Source organism: Macaca thibetana, chromosome 8, assembly GCF_024542745.1.
Source record: "Macaca thibetana thibetana isolate TM-01 chromosome 8, ASM2454274v1, whole genome shotgun sequence".
Classification (NCBI taxonomy): Eukaryota; Metazoa; Chordata; class Mammalia; order Primates; family Cercopithecidae; genus Macaca; species Macaca thibetana.
Window position 1 is genome coordinate 122,861,482 of NC_065585.1, and position 20,354 is coordinate 122,881,835.

The window sequence follows — 20,354 nt, forward strand, 5'->3', positions numbered from 1 at the left end:
GTCATAAGACTTAGTGCACCAGCAATAGGAGAAATCAAATTCTACCCATCAACACACAGAGAACAAACCATCGGGAGGATATTCAAGAATTCAAACGGCAATAGACTCTACCTTTTTATCTCCTTCTCCCTTCACATGTTGTATTAGTCCATTTTCACACTGCTATAAAGACACTACCCAAGACTGGGTAATTTATAAAGAAAAGAAGTTTAATTGACTCACAGTTCTGCAAGGCTGGGGAAGCCCCAGGAAACTTACAATCATGGCGGAAGGGGAAGCAGGCACATCTTTCATGGCAGCAAGTGAGAAAGAGTTCATGAGAGTGCAGGAAAAACTACCACTTATAAAACCATCAGATCTCATGAGAATTCACTCACTATCAGGAAAGCAGCATGGGAGAAACTTCCCCCATAATTCAATCACCTCTCTCCCTTGACACCTGGGGATTACAGGTCCCTCCCTTGACACCTGGGGATTATACTTCAAGATGAGATTTGGGTGGGGACACAGAGGCAAACTATATCAAATGTGGAGCTAAAGGTGTTAATGCACTGGTTTTACCATCACGTGTTAGTCTGTTCTGCATTAGTATTCAGAAATACCTGAGACCCGGTAATTTATAAAGAAAAGAGGTTCATTTGGCTCACAGTTTTGTAGGCTGTACAAGCATGGCACCAGCATCTTTTTCTGGTGAGGGCTTCAGGAAACTTCCAATCATGGAAGAGACAGCCATTCTAACACACTGTAAAAGAGGAGGAGCAAAAGACGGGGGGCAAGAAAGATGCCAGGCTCTTTCAACAACCAGCTTTCACATGAACTAAGAGCGAGAACTCACTTATCATCAAGGGGATGGCACTAAGAAATTCATGAAGGATCCACTCCTATGACTGAACACCTCCCTCTAGGCCCCACCCTCAGTGTTGGGAATCACATTTCAACATGAGATTTAGAGGGGACAAACATTCAAATTATATCACATCACCATTTGCTGCTTCTTATCTTTCCATGGGCAAAGCCATTCACACACACAGGAAAGTGTGGCCTATGACAGTAAGTTTCTTAACTCTTATTATTTAGCAAAAACTCCTTTCTTTTCAAGTAATATCTAATGTGAGATCTTAGCATATAAAACAGAGAAAATAATATTTTGTTGTATATATGTATGATTTACATTTTTATCAGTCACTTACTATGAATTCAACCCAATGATTAATTTTTGATGAACACAAAAACTTGAAGTCAGGATTATGGATGACAAGAGTGTAGTCATATGCATCTCAAGAGCCAATTCCTATATATTCTTTCGGATGCATAATATTGAGAAAACCCTAATCGAAAATGGATTAGGAGTATATGTAGTTCTGAATTAAAATAAAATAAAATAAAAAGCATAAAAATGATGTTGAGCTACAATTATACTCATCAGTGATTTAGCCATAGGAATTTCAAATGCTTTACAGAATACAGGGTGACAAGGTTTATTCTGAAATCTTCCCCAAAACATGTTAGCCTAGCAATCCAACTTTACATGCAACTAGGTTCTCACGTATTATCATTTGGTACATAAAACATTTGAATTGTATGTGGTGTGTGTGCATGTGTACATGGGCATATATGTGTTTATTTCAGGTTGAAACAGAATAAAGTAAAAATTTCAAGAAGTGGGAATCCAATTAATGTGGAGCTTTTGAGTTAATGGTCTCCACTGAACCTTAAAATTCTGGACAATACAATATGAAAACACTGATTCTAAGGTATGGAGAGGCAGCCGAAATGGGTCTGAGCTTAGTGTTACCAAATGTGGGCTACTATACCAGTTTCAATCTCAGTGGTCCACATTCAGAGCACCATGACACCACAGACCCTCAAGTCATCAAGAAATGTGAAGTAAATGCAACTTGTCCCTCAAGCAAGACAAGACAAATTGTACAAAGATGCATCCACCATGGGTCCTGATCATGACACTTCTTTAAAACCATCAGTGTGGGCCCCAATGCATGCATCAGTCTGTCTCAACTCTGAATCTTGCTACACAAGCATCTTCACAATCTGGCCCTGGCAATAGCTCATGCTGTGATCCCACTTATGTTTGCGTCTCTTGTCCTCTGAATTTATCTTCTAATTTATCTTCATACACTTTATCGTTTAAGCAACTTCAATGTCCTTTTCTTTAAATAAATTTTCCTAACCCATCCTTACCATAAAATCTAGGCAGAAATATTGTTGGAGTAGTTTTCTTCATTTATTATTACAATTAATAAATTTGTGTTAGCCACATTTATTAAGTACCTACTACAGTCCAGCTTACATATAAATTTATGTCCTTTTATTCTTCCAGGCAACCCTGCATGGTAGCAATATTTAATTTTCAGAATGATTATATAGCCTAGCCAGATGTCAGGCATGGACAAGGCAGCAGTCTGCTGACTCCAAGTTCTGCCATATTTTCACCTATGAAGGTGTTTTCTTTTTCTGAACTTATGTCTGCTAGATCTTAGTACATAGTTCTGGGACAACTTTATCAAGTTGTATGGCAAGTAAGTATTCTCATGTTGTTTGTCTCCTTCATAAAATTCTGTGAACTTTTTGATGGTATAAATGATGTTGAAACCAAACCTCTTAGGTATGACCCAGAGTTACAGCTCAAAAAGTTGTAGAATTTAGTCTAAATGAATAGAACCATAAAACTGGTTAGCTCAAAGCGATCTCTCATTTTTTTACCTACCTCCAGGCAAGAATTACAAAGAATCTGTCCTAGGTAAAAAATGTTCCTGCTTTTAATGATTATGACTGTGTTTTTGTCCTAATACTGCTTTGGGGTCAAGATGAGCGTTTCTCAAAGTGAGGTATTACTCAGGGGATGAAATAGGGCTTCATATCCACATATTTAGAAAATTCTGCATATCAAACTAATCTTATTGGAAATATTATCCTTAACCTATTAAAGACTCTAAGAAGAAAACCAATTAGCCCTGTTCAGCCTAGTATTTCTCAAATTTGTATGCATATCATAGAATTTTTTCAGATAACACCTATTAGTAGTCCTTGTATCCAATGTTCTGCAGAACCCCTTTTGCAAAGATTAGCTCTGGCCTAATTTTTTATTGATTGACATTCTATCATGTTCTGAAAAGGCTTTATGGTACTGAGCTGCACTTCAGTTTTCATCCATTTCATCTCCATGATCAGTAGGGAACTGAGAACCATTTATTTCCTTCCCTTATAAATAAGAGGACTAGTTTTCCCAAGCCTTGGTTCATCAGCAGAAAGCTCTCAGGGTCATTTCACTTTCCACACACATTTAGGATTTGTGGCATCAGAGTGATCTCAAGGGAAATTAAAGCCATAAAAGCCCCCTCCATGTTAAACAAACAAAGTCCATTTAGGAATGGAGGAGTAAACTCTGGCTTCTATGCCTCACTTGAGCACTGGCTCTGGGATGGGATTTTCCCACCAATTTTTGCCAAGTAAGGTATAATATAGCATGTCATTCATCTCCAGAATTCACGTAAGCTCATAGATTCTCATAAATTATTTAAGTGATTTTTCCTAGAGGTCAAGGGAAATTTATACAAAATCGTAAGTCAAGGGACTTTCTACAAAGTCTTCTGTTACATGTGTATAATACACTGTGGATATAGTTTGGCTACGTCCCCACCCAAATCTCAACTTGAATTGTAAGTCCCAGAATTCCCATGTGTTGTCGGAGGGACCCAGGGGGAGGTAGCTGAATCATGAGGGCCAGTCTTTCCCGTGCTGTTCTTGTGACAGTGAGTAAGTCTCCAGCGGGTGCACCATCTAGGAAGTGAAGAGCGCCTCTGCCTGGCCACCGTGCAACCCACCAGGTGTGAAGTGGCAGCCTTGTGTGTGATCGTTCTGCACTCCCTAAGTTTGCATTTTCCACATTAAAGTTTACTTTTAAATTAAAAGTTTTAAATTGGGGAAGATATAATAATAATAATAATAATAATGTCTCACAAAATCTGATGGGTTTATCAGGGGTTTCCACTTTTGCTTCTTCCTGATTTTTCTTTTGCTACCACCATGTAAGAAGTGCCTTTCACCTCCTGCAATGATTCTGAGGCCTCCCCAACCATGTGGAACTGTAAGTCCAATTAAATCTCTTTTTGTTCCCAGTTTTGGGTATGTCTTTATCAGCAGCATGAAAACGAACTAATACATATTGATATATATGTCAATGCAGTGACTTCATCAGAGGACAGAGAGGATATCTTGAATTCCAAAACCTTGACTTCCTCTTTCTCTCCCATATCTTATGGCCAATGCAATGGCAAGTCCTGAGAACTCAGTCTTCAAAATGTATTCATAAATAGACTGCTCTCACTAATCCATCATTGCCACCTTTGTCAATCCTCTATCATCTCTTGATGACCACTGTAACAGCTTCCTAAGTGGTCCTCCTGCTTCCACACTTGTTCTTCTGCAGTCTATTGTCAATTTCTACGAGCAGATAATTCTTTCAAAACTTAAGATAGATCATGTAACTCCGTTGCACCAAGCACCAAACCTACCATGACTTCTGCCTCAGAGTAAAAGTCAATGTCATCATGATGGTCTACAAGGCTCTCCCTAGACTTATCTCTGACAACCCACCAGATTCCCCTGCCCAGCCAGCTTGGCCTTCTTCCTGGTCTCTGAGCATGCTAAGCATGTTTCAGCCACAGGAACTTTGCATTCACTACAGCTTCAGCCTGACCTGCTTGTTCCCCACTAAGTGTGTATATGTTGCTTTCTTGCCTCTGTGAACCCCCAAAATTTGAGACAGGTCTGAGTTAATTTAGAAAGTTTATTTTGCCAAGGTTGAGGATGCGAACCTGTGAAACAACCTCAGAGGTCCTGATCATATGTGCCCAATGTGGTCAGAGCACAGCTTGGTTTTATACATTTTAGGGAGACAGGAGACATGGATCGATATATATAAAAATGAACATTGGTTGTCTGGAAAGGCATGGAAACTCCAAGCAGGGAGGGGGTTTCCAGGTCACAGGTAGGTGAAAGACAAATGGTTGCATTCTTTTGAGTTTCTGATTAGCCTTTCAAAAGGAGGGAATCAGATATGCATTTATCTCAGTGAGCAGAAGGGTGACTTTAAATAGAATGGGAGGTAGGTTTGCCCTAAACAGTTCCCAGCTCGAATTTTCCCTTCAGCTTAGTGATTTTGGGGGCCCAAGATATTTTCCTTTCACACCTCCTTCAAGTCTTTGCTCAAATGTTACCCTCCTATCAACCGCAACCTTACCCTGAGGAGTCCTCACCCTCCTCTGCTGTCTTTCTGAAATACTTGCCATCTTCTAAGATACCATATAATTTAGCTAATATTTTATTATATTTGTTTTCTGTTCCCTTCTCTTCCACACACACTAGAATGTGAGCAAGATGAAGGCAGGAACATTTGTTCATTTGATGCTTACCTAAATCCCCAGAATGACTGCATCTTAGATGATTAGGGCTGGACAAGAGCTTTGAGTGAGCAGACAGAAACTTAGAGTGAGTGGGCACTTTGGAGATTCCCAACCTGTTTATACAACTCTGGGGGTGGGCACAGGTAGTGATAAGGACTGGCGAGTTATCGTTAATATTTCTCATTGTCAAAGGCACTCCCCGATCTACCCATTATGAGGCTACAGGACACCCTGAAGTGTCATATTCTTTGCTTCTACTTGAAATTATCATAGCTCTAACTATATAATCATAGTGTTAACCCTGATTATATAAGCCTGATCAGAATCTCTGTCTACCAGTTACAAATGCCTTTGATTTTTAGACTTGGGGAAATTAATTATCATATAATACATGCAGATTGGCAGACGTTTTTGAAAACATGGATTCCATGGTTGGGGGAGGGGCAATAAATGAGGGCAAGCCATTGATCTCCTTCAATCCTTTGTGCAAGATGAGGACTTTGAGGTTCTGGGAGATTAAGTGACTTTCTCAAGGTCACACAGCTAGTCACTGGCAGAACAAGGACTAGAACCCAGTCTTTGATTCCCAGCCCTGTGTTAGTACGATCAAAGACACAGTTTGCTGCAGAGGAGACATATATATGCTGTACATAACATTTGCATAACATATTACACTAAAGACAGCATCCCAACTGAGATTCTCAGCAGGAAAATAACAATTATTTAATCAGGGTTCTATTTAAACTTTTATTGTGAAGGCTAGGTTAAGATTCACTGGCTTGATTAAGGGTGCTGCCTACACATGAAAGTGTTTACTGAGCTCAGCTCCCTGGAGTGAAATTCAAACAAACTTGTGACATCCAAAGCACATTTTCATGTCCTGAAAGCCATGAATATCTTTATTGAGAGCCACATCTTCTTCTTAAAACAAACAAATGGGTATCCTTAAGGATAAACTATAAACAGAGTCTGCCAAGACACAGAGTCCTCTCTCTATGCCGACAGTGGCATTTCGTAGCTAGTTTTAGTCTGTAAGCCTAATGAATATGAATATACCTAGATACACAAAATGAAAAGCTTCTGTGTATTCAAGAGCATTATCATGTGCATTACACTATTTGATCCTTAGAATAATCCTGCAGGATTGGAAAAGCAGATATTATTATCTCTGTTTTAAACATAAGGGAGTTGAAAGCACTCGGGGGGTTCAAAGATCTGCCCAAGGTCTCCCAGCTTATTAGCGAAGGAAAACACTAGAATGGGAGGGGGCATTTATCCTCATGCACCACACTGCCACTTACAGTGCAGTGCTTCATTACGGACAAAGGGATGGGGGAGGAACACTGCATAGTATTTCACTGTCCCTCTCCCACTGATAGAACCAATGACCTGAGACTTGAGCTCAAAACAGGAAATGGTTTCCATTTTACAGAGCAGGAAGGAACAGAGAAGAGACCCTCCAGGATCATCCAGTACTGTGGAGGTGAGTTGGAAGTATAAGGTGAGGCTGAGTCCTGTTCTGGCACTGCTGCCTTCTGTGCTTACCTGGGGCATTGTGCTTGGTAGCTGAGCTCTGCAGGCTTGGCTGGGAGCTGAGCTCTTACTGGGCATGTGGTCTTGGGCCAGTTACTCCCCACTCTGATCTCTGCTTCCTCATGGGTAAAACAGGGCTTGCAATACTTACTTACCTGCTGGCATTTTTATGATGAACAAAGGAGATAAACCATCCTGGAAGCCTAGCTCTGGGTCTGGCAAGCAGTGGAAGCTCATAAATAAGGGCTCATTGACCTTTGTGGGTTCATCATCCATTTATCCGATGTGTATAGGGGATTTTCTGCATCCCCAGCCCTGGGTTAGGCGATGCAGGAAGAAAGCAGAAACACAATCTCCTCGCTGAAGTCTAGATATACACGTTGATGATTCAAGACTTAAAAATCCCTGGCAAGGCTACCAGTATATTTTAAAGAATTATAAAGAAAAGGTCACCCTGTGATCAAAATATAAGTAAGTAACGTTGCCATTCTCAGCAGTACAAGAAAGTAGAGGAGTTATTTGGGGTCACTAGACCCTGACACCTCAACCTCTATCCCCAGATCACTGAGTCTGGCCCTGTAGATGAGTGAGAACAGGTTCCTATCCACACCTCTTCCACCTGACCTTCTGTTGCCACTTCTAAGGAATGTCAAGGAAGGACTCTTTCAGCCATTCCTCTTTGACCCAGCCCCAATCTAGTCTTCATGCCTAGGTCTCCGGAACTCCTCTGCAAAACTCCTCTGCCATTCAGTGCTCAGGCCTCCTCTGCTCCAGGCCCCAGCTCCAACACACGCTTCTGTCTCACTGGCTTTCACTTGTCCTCTCTCCTCTCTGGGAACTGAAGTTTCTTTAAACAGACAAGCAACTACTGGCATGTTATCCGCACTCGACTGTGTGTTGCTACAACACCCGCTGATGTACAGTAGCAAGCAGCTTGATAATGGGACGTATTTAAGCTGATTGCCACTGGAGATAAGTGATGCCGCTGAAAGGATGCACTTTTGTTAAATTTCTGAAGGCAGAGGGGATAAGGAAAGTTTTATTATATTTTCTCTTTAAAAAAAAAAATAGCAGCTTTTTTCAGAATGGCTACACCTCCCCCGAGATTCTCATTTCAGATTAGGCTATCAGGTATATAGTGCAATTGGAGGCTTGGCTTCCACCGGAGCCTCTGTTTGATAGTCAGGCCTTCCGCAAGATCCTCCCTGAATGGCTGATACTCCTCACTGACACTCCTTCCTTGCTAGCTGGCTGGCTCTGTGTCCTTCAGGACAGCTCTGTTAAACTCAGGCCTCTCTCTCCTCTTAACTCCTCCCCTTCCCCTTTTCTCTTTCTCTTCCTATTTTCTTCTTCACGTCCTCTCTGTTTTCTCTCTCACATTTTTCTCCAGCCTGTGTCCCCGCTTCTCCCTTCATCTCTTCTTGTCTCTACCCTTCTCCCGGTATCTTTCCATTTTCCATAGTCTTTCTGACTCTCTAAGCCTGTCTCACCTCCATTTCTCTCTTCCCCCATCCTAGTGCAATTGCTTCTCTGAACCCCCTGGGAAAGCTAGCCTAGGGGAGGCTGTTAGGGTGCTGGGACTGTGAGCATTGCTTTTGCAGAGCAAGAAAACATGGCAAAATCACATAGGCTGCGTGATTTGCTCACCAAGAGCTAAATCTGAGGAGGAAGACAGGTGGTGCAGGGTAGAGAAGAGCTTAGTAGGTTGCTGGAAGTTAGACTAAGGGGATAAAGGGGGAATTTAGGGAGAAGACAGCTGAGTCAAGGAGAAGCAAAAGGGAGCTAGAAAACAAAATGGGGATGTTGGCAACAATTGCCTGATGTCAGAACAATACGGAGAAAAAATTTCATTAGTCACAGATTGAGCTGCTTTCCAGCCAGTCACCACTGCACTGTTTGGATACAAAGGTACCAAGAAGAAAGCGAAGTGCCAATCAGTCTCTTAAAGGGGCCACTTGCTGGCATCTAATATCTGGGTAAGTGGCAGTGGGAGACAGGTGATGACCACTTTACTGTGGGTTCTTTAGTCAGTGAGTGGAGAGGAGCATCTTTATAAACACATTACACCTCATGGGGAGTAGGGAGAAATTCAATTAGGTTTGAATGAGAAAGGTAACTTGAATATCAATTAATTGTCTAATTGAAGATAATGGAGACCTGGGGGCACCCTGCCAGGTTGATTCCCATACCCAAATCCAGAGATTTTCTCAGGGATTAAAGATGCAATTTAATTACACATTTCTATTAGATTAGATGCTGATTGCATTCGGCACTCTGAGTTAATTACATAGTTAATTACACAGCCAATAACTCCCCTTTCCTAATAACCCTGCTGGATGTGGGCTGGTACTGCGCAAGGGGGATCCCACGCCTGTAATGGGAGCCCTGGGAGCCCAAGGTGGAGAGAGCTGCCTTCAGCGAGGGGACATGTGAATACTAATAGGGAATTATACTAATTGTCCCTTGTTCTTGATGAACAGTAAATTATTCTAATAACATTTACCATTGTATTCATTTATTACCTAAGGGTAATTAGGAATGAAGGGCTTGTGGGGCCTCTCCCGTGGCACAAACAAGGCTGCACTAACTGGGATTGTCTTCATTCCCCACGCCAGGCACCTCCAGGGCAGGCTCCCCTTCTTCTGGCTTTCCTCGACCCACCTGGGATGTACCTTTGCACTTGCCAAAGGACTTTTCCGTGGCGCATCTTCTTTGATTGTAAACTGAGCTATGAGGTAGGTTTCAGTTTTCCCATTTTATTATCTAGGAGGCAGAAGGGGCCTTTGACTGGGAGGAAGAGCGTCCAGTAATTTGTCCAAGGACACAGGGCAGGCAGAGGTGGGGTTGCTCACTGGGGTCTGGGTTTGGCCTCAAAACTTCTTGTCCTGTGCACTTCAGGGCCTCTCAACTCAAAATTCATCTATCTAGTATGTCTTTATCCATTTGGGCTGCTGGAGCAGAGTGTGTAGACTGGATGGATTATAAACACCAGAACTTTTTTTCTCACAGTTATGGAGCCTACTAGAAGTGCAAGGTCAAGATGTTTGGCAGATTTGGTGTCTGATTAGGGACCACTTTCTGCTTCACGGAAGGCTGCTTCTCGCTGGCTCCGCATAAGATGGAAGGGACAAGACGTCTCTCTGAGATCTTTATTTATAAGGTTGCTAATCCCATTTGTGAGGACTCTACCCTCATGACCTAATTACCTCCCATAGGCCTCACTTCCTAATATTGACAATTAGACATGAATTTTGAGAGGACACAGATGTTCAGTGCATAGCAGATTTTAATTCAAGGTTGAGTGCAGTTGAGTTTTAGGTACAGATAAAACAGAATTTAACACATCCAGTTGGCTGCCTGATGGCACAACTGCCAAGACTGAAATACTCATTATTCTCAAGATTTCTAGAAGCCATCTTTCAAGTGCACGACATAGGGACATGGAAGGGCATGCATGGAAGGGGCAGTCTCCTATCCACCTGCCTACCTGCGCTTACTCAACTAGGCCGCAAAAGCAGCACCCCTAGTGAAACTGACAACATAGGGTGTTTCATCTGCCATGACCACTGTGTGTTAGAGAGGGAATTAGAAAACCTGTCATCAGGCCAAAGAGAAAGGAGAGGAAAAGCCTGCCCCACAGCCTTCCAAAGGTTTCCTATAGGCAGTAAACATCCGCAGATGCCTAGTGAGGCAGGCCAAAACAACCCAGGTGAAATGGTAAACAAAAGCATATTAATGATAAACCAACCAACCAATCAACCAACCAACCAAAAAGCAGCTATGGGTTTCCAAATACTTCATTCCCCTCCACTGACCCTCCACTCAACACGGTTTTTAAATACGTTATACTTTTGCTCATGCCATTTTTTCTACCTCTGCCTCACTATCAAAGTAGCTCTTATGAAATCATGTCTTTTGCTGCAACATGGATGGAATTGGAGGAGATTATCTTAAGTGAAATAACTTAGAATCAGAAAGTTAAATACTGCATGTTCTCACAAGTGGAAGGTAAATAATGTGCATACGTGGACATAGAGTGTGGAATAATAGACACTGGAGGCTCAGAATGGTGAGCGGGTGGGAAGAGGGTGAGGGATGAGAAATTGTTTAATGGGTACAATATACACCACTTGAGTGATGGTCATAGTAAAAGCCCAGACTTCACCACTAAACAATATATCCACGAAAAAACCTGCACTTGTACCCCTTAAGTTTATACCAATAAAATCAATCAATAAATTAAATAAGTATTAATAAAAGATATCTCTCATTCAAAACTCTTCTCTGAAAGCTGTCCTGATGCTGTTCTTCTTTCTTATACCTCTCTCCCTTTCATAGGGTCCTGTCTCATGTAGCACACTGTAGCGTGATGTCTGCTGACGTGCCCACTACCCCATACAGAGGGAAAATATGTGAGCCTGTCAGCTTTTTCTTCTCCATCTGTGTCCAGCATGGCCTCAGCATATGGAAGTTACTCAGGATGGAACTTTCTGCTTTGCTGTAGGTATTTGGAAAATTGGATATTCAATCACACAGCAGGCTTGACCAGCCTGGGATTTTCCTCACTGAAGTTTCGACAGTACTGTTATGGCCAGCACAGCCACTCCTGGATGTAACTCTAGAAGGGATTTTGATGGCCAACAACCTTTCATAGCTCTGCAGTCTTTGGGCATCAGTCACCAGGGGAGTCTTGGCAAGCAGGTGGTTGAAATGGGGGAAAGGGGCTGTCCTGTGTGAGGTGTTCTTCCTCCACTTCCATCTCCCTATCTAGGCTCTCCACCTCCCTCCTGAACCCCCACAAGGTTTTCCAGCTTCCTGAAGCTGTATACTCCCTGGGTACCCAAGCCTTTCATCTGTGTCCTCTCACCCTTTCTCCCAGTGAACCCCATCCACAGAATAGGTCCTGATGCTGAGGATTCTGTCTTCAAGCTTTTCTACCAAGACTAACCTCCTCAATGCCCTAGAGGGCAAAGTATCCTGCTTTCTGTTACAGAGAGTCTAGCAGTCTAAATGAAGATTTAGCATTAATAGTTAACAAAACCTCAGAATGCTCAATGCTTTCTTTGCGTTTGAACAAAAGCTCCTTCAAACTCCTTAACTGCCTGGCTCTCACTTAAGGGTGGTACCACCCCTACACTTCACATAGAAATGGTTCAGGAGTTCTGGATTGTCACAATGACTGGGTGAGTCACTATCATTTAATGGGCTAAGAGCAAGGACGTTCAATGTTTTGCATTGCAGAGGATAGTGCTGCACAATGAATTGTCCCACCCAAACTGCCGAGAGAGCACTTGTTTAGAGATACTGCAGGGAAAATACCAACTGCAGCAGAGTCCTGAGATAGAGAGGGGAGGTGCTCATTTTGGGGAACAAAGAGCCTCCTGAGAAGTGGCTGCTTATCCTTCATGTACCCAAACCTGCCTCACAGCCTTCTCTAGTCTCCCCTGACTCTGCCCTCCTCTATTCCCGGGCCCTGGTCCTGAGTAATGCCAGGTGTAGGTCTGAAGATTGGTAGGACCCATCTCCACTGGCACGTGGTCTCTCCAGCTAAGGACAGAGTTGGGAAAAGAGACTCAATAAGCTCTTGCTCCTTCTCACCTAACTCTGTTCGTGGCCTGAGCAAGGCTCCCACAGGGAGGGCAGTCTCCTGTCAGGGTAACGGGGTGGACCACTGCAGTTGCTAGATGTAGCCCAAGGGTCCCCTTCAGACCAGTCATGGATGTTTTAATGGCTCACTTGACCAAAGGGGGCACACAGCAGCTGTGCATTGACTCCTCCTCAGGGAGCCCCCAGTCATTCGGAAAAAAATATATATATATATCCATCTGGAGAAGTTTTACTTTCTAGGGGGAAGGCAGAGAGAGCGACTCCTAACTGACATTTCAAGTATGCATGTCAAAGCCGTCAGTCTGGAGGGAGGCAGCTGGACCACACCTCCTCTGCCCCAGCGGCCTTTCCAGATGGGTGGGGTATGGGCTCAAACCCACTCCTCTACAGGTGATGGATGAGACAGCAGAACAGAAGACAAAGTACTCAGGGTCCTTGGCTTCGAGCAACTGAAACTCGAACTTGCCAAGAAAGGAATTTGTCTGCAACGTATTGGGTACTTCAGCGATTCGTCAAAATGCAATGAAGACCAGGTTCACAAAATAGTACAGAACAAAAAGAAACTGGGAAGCCATAGCCCAAATCAGACCTCCACTGCCACGGCCACGCAGCGAGGCTGCAGGCTTCTCTGCCATACTGGACACTGGGTGTACCACAAGCTCCAGCATCATCCCAGTCCCTAGAGAGACCTCATGCTATTGCCATCACCACTTCCAAGGCAGCCTCCCTCTTGTCCTCGCTTGTTTGTGCAGCAGCTCACAAGTCAAATGGATGCAGGTGATTGGCCAAGCATGGGACAAATCCCTGCAGTCTATTTCAAGGGAGACTGGAAATGTGCCTGGTCTTTTCAGCTTCTGTAATAGAAGTGGATTCTGCCTTCTATGGCAGTACATACGATAGGAGGTACACCAAACATTGGAAAGATTCGGTTGCTAGGCTGCCAAAAATGGGCAAATATTTACTGCCCCAAAAAACCCATAATGGAAGTGGCTACAGAGATGGCTATTACAAGAAATGCATCCAGATCAGTCATGAAGTAACGTCACAGGTATTGATGGTGAAGACAAGAAAATATGGACACAAAATAAAATACTAAATTCTGGGCCCTCAGGCTGAGACAACTGAGCAAATTAAGATTTTCTTATCCTCCCCTCACAGATTCTAAGAGGACTTAAATTAACTAAAATCACTTGCCTACAGTGACATTGCCAATTAGGAACAAGCAGAGACTAGAATCTACCACCCACCACCATGCCCCAAGCACAGTTCACCAGGTGCCCAGCCAGCTTTGTTGGTAAACACTGCCCAGTCCTGTGAGACACAAGCCCTGAGCATCCACACTGAGAGCGTACAGACTTCTCCCTGAGTGTGTTGCTTATAATAAGCCAGTGTAATGCACATGGATGAGCTGAATTGAATTACTCTTCCCAGTTCTTCACCTTTCCGTGCATCCACACCTTTCCCACGGTCTCATCTTGAGTCTTGCATATTTCTACTGGCACATATCTCTTGTGCCTCAGCTATCACCATGAGAACGTGCCCCCCCTAGCAAACTAGCTCAAGCAGACTCACAGACAGGTAGAGCACAGCTTTTCCAGCAGAACCCAGCCAGATCAGCCAACCACTGGCCAAACTGCAGATGGGCAAACAAAAATAAGCCATTACTCTTTTAAGCCACTGAGTTTTATGACTGGTTTGGAATGGATTAATTACCAACCAATACAATAAACCTTAGATTCTTTTTTTTGGTTTGTTTTTATTTTTGTTTGAGATGGAGTCTCACTCTCTCGCCCAGGCTGGAGTGCAATGGCACGATCTTGGCTCACGGCAACCTCCACCTCCCGGGTTCAAGGGATTCTCCTGCCTCAACCTCCCAAGTAGATGGGATTACAGGTGCCCGCCACCATGCCTGGCTAATTTTTGTATTTTTAATAGAGACAGGGTTTCACCATGTTCCCCAGGCTGGTCTCGAACTCCTGAGCTCAGGCAATCCACCTGCCTCAGTCTCCCAAAGTGCTAGGATTACAAGCGTGAGCCGTCACGCCTGGCTGATAAACCTTAGATTCTTTTTCAAACACCTTATTGTTTAGAATCCAGCAGCCTGGAAATCAACCCTCTCCCAACACATGCACAAATACACACATGTACATGCACACACTTGTTCACACCCACGTATACACACATGCACGCAAAGCACAGCCAGGAAAAACCTTGAGTTTGCAGCTCCTATTCTATCTAGAATTGGAGGAGCTCCTATGACATACCAGAAACCACTCTGTACTTGGCTTCCTGGCTTTCTCTCTCTACTTCCAACCCTCTTAGCATCTCTCTTGCACCTTTCATTGACTGCAGGTCCAGGACCAGAAAGAACTCTACTCTCAGCCATAGAAAGAAGGTGAGGAGAACGGCAGGTGTCTAAAACCGTAATGTGACCAAAGATCTCCGGTCACCTACATGTCAACAGCCAATGATTTGGTCACTGAAGTTGGGTGGCTACTAGAAAATGCCAAGTGCTTCTCAGTATCCCCAGAGGTTTCTAGATAAGTGGGTCCTGAGGGTCAGGGCAAACATCAACAGGGACATGCCACAGAGAATGACACTCCATTGTGGGGAGGAGGCCCAGAGTGTAGGAGAGGAGAGGGAGCCAACCAGAAGACAGCTCCATGCTGTTGAAGATAGTAAGGAGACAAATGAACAAAGCAGTGTGACATCTTAGTGGCGCAGGCACTCCTGGTTGTGGGCTGAGTGGGATGTCTGGCGGATGCATTTTAATGTCACAGAGAACCTACAGCTCACATGTCTGTTAGATATGGGCTTGAAATGAACTCCATAAACACTGCAACATCCCACCACCTCCATGTCTATAGCCATGCTCCCTGGTGAAACCTTTCTTTTGTTTCATCTTCCCCTGCTAACAGCCTGAGTCACAGGTGGGTAGGAACCTCATGCCAGGCTCTGTGGATCCTGGAGAGCTGGGAGGCTGAGAGAGGATGAAGAATCTCATAGTGATGAGAGCACGTGATAGCTGAACCCACCCCAAACCTCTGGGAGCTCTGAACCGTGAAGGGAACATGAGGAACATATTCCAAGGAAACACTTTATCACTGAGAGACAACATATTGATCACGGATTCTGGGCAGCTGATTTCTCAATTTGGGATGCAGTGGATGTTTTAGTAAATTCCTTTCCTGCTGGGAAGATAGAGATCCCAGGTTTCTGAAAGCTGGCTGCAGACTCAAGGCAGCCGACAGATTTCTGCCAGAGGATAGGGATAGAGGGGCTGGGCTCAGGCTGACCCTGGGACTCTGATCTGTTGTTTGAAAGAACTTTTGCCAGAAGAAACCCCCTACTTGACTCAAAATTCTGCTAATTAACAGGCATTTTGTACCTTACCATTGCCTTTCCATATATTATTTATTCCAATTAAATCCTCTAAACATTGTGAGGTCCCTCCTCACTTGCTAAACATTTCAGACTATGGGGTTAATATGGGATGTGACACTGAAAAGCAGAAATGAAAATGAGGGATCAGTAAAGGATGGGCTGAGAGACGGTGGCTCCCAGCTGCTACTACTTTCTCGCTCTAGGAGGAAACGCTTTCTATGGGTCCTGGGCAGGAGAAATTTAAGAAGTACACATGCCATTTATGAAATCACGGCTGCAGCCTGGAGCAGAGATACTGACGGTAGAGGCTCAGAAGATGGGAGGCCAGCACTCAGTCAACACAACCACCTCCCTCTACACCATGGGATGGGGTGGACCTGGGACTGAGACGTGCAAGTCCTAAATCTGAGACTTGCTTCTACTAGAACTGTCTGTGTGATCTTGGACAAGCTGCTTGATATTTTAAAGCCTCGGTTTCCTCATGCATGAAATGGATCTGAAGACTGAATGAGACTGGCCTTTAAAAGGCTCATCCAAGGACTCTAAGGCCCAGAGAGGTAAAGTGATTTGCCCACGGTTGAACAGCAAATGGGATTATATCTCAGGCCTGCCTTAAAAAAAAAAAAAAGTTTCATTTTACTTTCACCAGGCCGCTTCTTCTGATTTGGATGGTTAGAGCTGTTAGGTCCAAATGCTCCTTCTGAAAAAAAGCATTTGTTTAGGAGTCAAACAGGCCTTGGCTCAAATCCTAGCTCTGACACTTAGCAGCTGTGTCACCTTGGACAATAGACTTAACCTCTCCGTGCCTTTCCTTTCTCATTAGCAAAATGGGGCTATCAAACCTGATCTCAAAAAGTCATAAAATAGGAGATAATGCATGAACTCAGCACAGTAACTAGATCTACTAAGCTAATTATGGAATTTTAAAGATATTCCAAGCAATACTCTGAGTATTTTACATAAATTATTTCATTTAATCCTAACAATCTCTTATGGTAGGAACTGTTACTATCCTCATTTTTACAGACAAGAAACCTGAAGAAGCATGGAGTAGTTAGGTAGCAAGGTTGGTAGGTAGCTTACCTAAGGTCACACAGCTGGTACTTGGAAATGGCAAAATTTCAACTCAGGCTGTCTGAGGAAGCACCTCACACTGGTATGCTGTCTTGTACTGACTATATTCAGGCAGTCATGAATATCCCAGGAAGAGGCGAACCTGGGAGTAAGGATCCTAAATAATTCTTCCAGCTGCTTTTTGCTTCTTCTCTTTTCATCTTATCTTTGGGTTGAATCCTTATCATCATCAATGAGAAGAGTTAGAATTAGAACAAGGACAATCCCTAAGGCCATCAAACACTATAAGTTATCAAAGACCTTGGGTTTGGTCAAAACTCAGAAGGCTTCCACTGGAGCTGTTCTATGTCTGGGAGTAATTTACGCAATTAAGGAAGAAAAACAAGCTGTGAATGAGTGATCAGGCAGTTAGAGAAATTAACCTAATATGTGGGGCTGAGCTGCCCTGTGGTATCTGGGGCAGCTGAATCATTCAATGCCTGGTGTCCAAAGGTCATCAAAACCAAGCATGCAATTTGGCAATGCAACTTCAGAACTCCAGCAGGTGATGGCATCCTTGGTCTAGGCCTGGAATGCCAATAACAGTAACTACTGTTGTCATTCTAACTCTCTGTCTTACAGCAGACCTTGCTAGTTGATCACAGCACCATTTTCTGCTGGGTCTAGATATGGCCTCAATATTGTTCCCACCTACCTGGATCTGGCCCTTGATCCAGAATCACAACAGATGTGAACAGAATCACATCTGTTACCTTTGTCCTGAATGTTTGGGAGTAGCAGAAGCAGAGCCTGATTGCAAGAGTATAGCTTGACTATGAGCTTAGGCAAGGCTGGAAACTCTAGGGCAGAGCTCCCATTCTTCTAGGGAACTAGAAAGAAGACTAGGATAGGTTTGAGGGCAATATGCTAGGAAGAACTAATATGAAGGAGGCAACTTAGACAAACAGGGCTGAGACTCACCTAATCCATACTGATGTGCTTAGATAGCAAGACTTGCCTTCAAATACTTTCCAGAGGGCTGGGCTAACATCCCTGATGTATACTTGCACCTGTCCTAGAGAAGGCTCATCTGTCAGCTGGAGGTATCAGCCAACCTGACGATGAGTATCTAGGGTAGACAAGGCGGAGAAGATGTACCATGACCTGATGTTGGTACCATGGAGACATAACCATGCCCAGAGTTCTAAGCCTATTCCCAGGTCAGCCACAGAACCAACTCTCTGGCAATAGGAGATTGGAGGGCTCAGCCTAGGTGTTGGCATGCCTCGCTGTGGGGATAGCGGACAGTTACAGCGGAACTGAGGTGGCTCTGAAATTTGGGGCAGCCTTGCCATACAGAAGTGATAAGTGAAGTTCTTTCTAAGCCATTGGAAGTCAGTCAGTGATTCAGAACATGGATTCAGTTTGATCGTGGTACCTAGTGACCTGAGAAAGTTACTTACCCTATCTAAGCCTCACTTTTGGCATTTATAAAAATAAACAAATCTAAAAACCTTGTCTTAGGGTGGTAGTGAACCTTACATGAGATAATTATACAAATGCTTAACACAGTACACATAGTGTTTAAGTATTTCTATCAGGGAAGACTGTACAGAGAAGAAGGTCATGGAGATGACAGATGTGCGTGTGTATTGAGCATTTACTACATACTCACACATCGTACAGAGACAGGGTCATTACACTCCACAAGGGGGCCACATGGAAACAGCGCCAAGGGAGTGTGTTAATAGAGCATGTGGAGATTCAGGAAGGAGGGAGGAGCTGCAGGTAAGTGCCTTTATTGAGGGTCAGGTTGGAGAACACAGCAAAAGATGCAAGGGAATTTCACTGGTGCATGTGAATGTCACTAGGTCACAGTCAGGGGTGTGGAGGAAGGACTTGTGGCAGAGGTCAGCACCCTGGTGCAGCTGGCCACCTGGGCAGGGTGCTTACAGCCAGCTTATGGAGATATTAACGCAGCAGGAAAATATGAAATTTTGAAATTTGCAAGACAACATTATTCAACTATTTTACATGTGTTACACATTTAATCCTTACAATAACAACTAGAGGTTGATTGCACTGATGAACCTCATTGATGGACTCCCTCCATCATTATATTTTGTAACATGACTTTCTGTCCTAAAAAAGATGGAGTCTATTTCTCTACCCTTTGAACCTGACCTAAACTTTTGACTTGTTTTCACCAGAATAAAGTGGTAGAGTTGATGTGTCAATTCCAAGCCACCCATGCGTTCTGTCTTTTGAAATCCTGCAACTGCTGTGTAAACAGGCTGAGACCATCTGGAACAAGTCTTGAGCCCAGTTGTTCTGTTGACACCACTAGACAAGCCTATAGCCACTTAACCTGCAAGCATGTGAGACGGGCTCAGACAAGATCAGCAGAGCCACCTTCCTGACCACTGATGGATAAATGAGACCAGAAGATTGACCCAGGTGACCTGGAGAGTTATAAGAAATAATAAAGATGTATGTTCCAAGCTATGAAGCTTTGAGACAGTTTGTTATACAGCAATCACAAGTGATACATTCAATTTATGAAGTTGAGCAAAAGAAGTCGGCCGGGCGCGGTGGCTCAAGCCTGTAATCCCAGCACTTTGGGAGGCCGAGGCGGGCGGATCACAAGGTCAGGAGATCGAGACCACAGTGAAACCCCGTCTCTACTAAAAATACAAAAAATTAGCCGGGCGCGGTGGCGGGCGCCTGTAGTCCCAGCTACTCAGGAGGCTGAGGCAGGAGAATGGCGGGAACCCGGGAGGCGGAGCTTGCAGTGAGCCGAGATCGCGCCACTGCACTCCAGCCTGGGCAACAGCGTGAGACTCCGTCTCAAAAAAAAAAAAAAAAAAAGAGACAGGCCTGGGAGTGCCTTACATCCATTTGTCCACATCTCATTGGCCAGAAAGTAGACCCAATCTAACCTCAAGGAAGGCTGGAAACGTAGTCTTCCTGTGTGCCCAGGAAGAGAAAATGACATACCACCTATGGCACTGTCTCTGCCAAAGAGATCCTAGGCATCAGCTTTGCAGATGCTCAGGACCTCTGCTGCCTAGTGGAAATGCTGCTGTCCCAGCAGGCAGTTGGGCCTTCACTTCCGGCTTAGCTCTTGCCAGTTGTCCCTGAAGCAGACTCACTTAGTCTGACTTTGCTGAGCTTCCAGGTCACAAGTCAGACTTACATTAGCACTCCAGTTGCCTTAATTTCTAATCTGCCTCCCACACCCCATTCCATTTCTTTGTTATGGGTCTTCTTCCAATACTGAGGCTTCCCAGGAAATTGACTTGATGAGGTCATAGGTCCCTCCCTTCCCTGTCTTTAAATGCCTAAACAGACACA

At 44.0% G+C, this 20,354-nt stretch overlaps 1 long non-coding RNA gene across 1 annotated transcript; it reads left to right on the plus strand.

Annotated features, from left to right (window-relative positions):
* The first annotated feature begins 9,577 nt into the window (after positions 1–9,577).
* LOC126961461 (uncharacterized) lies at positions 9,578–19,428 on the plus strand. The gene is made up of 3 exons (XR_007728308.1): positions 9,578–9,691; positions 11,295–11,456; positions 19,211–19,428. It is a non-coding gene; the product is annotated as an uncharacterized LOC126961461 (long non-coding RNA).
* The last annotated feature ends 926 nt before the right edge of the window (positions 19,429–20,354 follow it).